Here is a 2,211-nt window from a genome sequence, read left to right as displayed (position 1 = left end):
AAATATGGTTTCATTCCGTCTCCTTCAAATAATGCATTACCAATGTGTATAATATGCCAAAAAGTTTTCTCAAATGAAGCTATGAAGCCTTCTAGACTCCAAGAACATCTGACAAAAATCCATCCAGATAAAAAGAATAAAGATTTGCATTATTTTCAAGGACTCAAAGAAAAGTTTGTAAAACAGCCCAAATTGGAAACTATCTTTTCAACAGCTTCCAAACAAGGTAACGATGGGTTGCGTGCTTCTTACAATATAGCTTTACTTATTGCAAAATCAGGGAAACTGCATACTATTGGGGAAGAATATTATACCAGCCATAAAGGAGGTATTACAGACTGTGCTACACAAGTCACCAACTGACATTGTCAAAAAAATTCCTTTGAATAATGACACAGTCCAAAGAAGAATTGATGAGATGGCTGAAAACATTGAAAACTCTCTATGTAATTATTTAAAAACATCTCAGTTTTCAATGCAACTTGATGAGTCAACTTTGCCAGGGAATGAAGCCTTACTTCTCGCTTATGTGCGTTTCATAAGGGATCAACAAATCTGCCAAGAGTTATTGTTTGCCCGAACTTTAGAAACTGATACTAAAGGAGCATCATTATTTCGTGTAATGAAAGATTTTTTTGAAGAGAAAGAAATTCCCCTGAATAACATATTGTCTGTTGCTACTGATGGTGCTCCAGCGATGGTTGGATGCTACAATGGTTTTATGGCACATTTAAAGGAAGAGGTACCAAATATATTGGCCGTACACTGTGTTATTCACCGGCAACATCTAGTAGCGAAAAACCTGAGTGAACGCTTACATAGCTCACTTCATCTCGTCATCAGAGCAGTGAACAAAATCAGAGGTAATTCTTTGCAGGACAGGTTATTTGGACAACTCCGTATGGAGAACGATGAAGATTACAATCATCTGCTTCTTCATACAGAAGTTCGTTGGCTATCAAAGGGAGCCAGTTTGAGCCATTTTTCCAACCTTTTCAACTCAGTGCTAGAGTTTTTGGAAGACAAAGATGCTACTTTAAGAGCAGATTTGATAAAATCAAAACCAGATATAGCTTATCTGACAGATTTGTTTAACAAATTAAGTGAAATGAACCTTCAGTTCCAAGGTAATGACCTGAAGCTAATAAAATCTAAAAATGTAATTTCTGCATTTGTGGGAAAGCTTCAAATACATAAAAGAAACTTGGGACGGGGAGAATTTATCCACTTTCCAAATTTGTCAACAGTAGAAAAAAATGATGAAGATTTACTTGAATATTGCCAACATTTGTAAACTCTGGAACTGGACTTCAAAAAACGATTTCAGGATATTTTAAAAATGGATGTACCTGATTGGCTTTTGGACCCATTTTCCTGTGAAATTTCAGAAGCATCTCCAAACTTAGAAGAAGAGTTGATTGAGTTAAGAACAAATGAAGAGCTGAAATTTAAATTTAAATCTGGATACCAACAGTTTTGGCTGCAGAAGCAGATACCTGAACTTTATCCTGGTTTATGGACTATTGTTCAAAAACTTCTTATTGCATTCCCTTCGTCTTATTTAGTGGAACGTGGGTTCAGTGCAGTAACAACGCTAATAACAAAAAAAAAGAAATAGGCTGCAGATAGCTAATCATGGAGATTTGAGAATGCTGTTAACAAACATGGAGCCAAATATTGACAAATTGTTAGAATCTCATCAGGCTCATCCTTCTCATTAAAACTTATTCTGTTACTAGTTTAGTTCGTATTCCTGTCCTCTATGTCCTCACCATTACTCGGGGCTGGCCCAACCCCCAGCAGTGCCTTAGGCAAGGGGCGGGGCATTCCAGGGGCGGGGCTTGGGCAGCTCACCCCCACCCTGGGGGCGGGGCTTGGCAGGGGGGCATTAAGCATTCAATTTTTTCTAAAAGGGGGCAGCAAACCAACAAAGTTTGAGAAACACTGCTCCAATCTCTCATTAAGTCCATGTGGAACTACAGTATTTAAATAAAAAATCCAAAAGGCTTCACGTTGAAGCAATTTGATGGATCTATGCCTTTCTTACTTGATGTAAAAAAATTTCCAGTGGCAAAGAACTTTAGCTTATCTACTCCGTGACTGAACTCCAAAAAAATGTGTAGTTAATGGGAGATTGCCTGCCCTGATTTTGCTTTTACATTCAATTTTACGGATTTTTAATGGTCTCCTGGTTTGGCCCACATAAATGAA

At 37.6% G+C, this 2,211-nt stretch overlaps 1 pseudogene; it reads left to right on the top strand.

Annotated features, from left to right (window-relative positions):
* The first annotated feature begins 418 nt into the window (after positions 1 to 418).
* LOC128324310 (SCAN domain-containing protein 3-like) lies at positions 419 to 1,721 on the top strand (annotated as a pseudogene).
* The last annotated feature ends 490 nt before the right edge of the window (positions 1,722 to 2,211 follow it).

Source organism: Hemicordylus capensis, chromosome 1 (assembly GCF_027244095.1).
Source record: "Hemicordylus capensis ecotype Gifberg chromosome 1, rHemCap1.1.pri, whole genome shotgun sequence".
Classification (NCBI taxonomy): Eukaryota; Metazoa; Chordata; class Lepidosauria; order Squamata; family Cordylidae; genus Hemicordylus; species Hemicordylus capensis.
The sequence above is the reverse complement of the archived record's forward strand: the minus strand, read 5'-3'. Positions and strand labels throughout refer to the sequence as shown.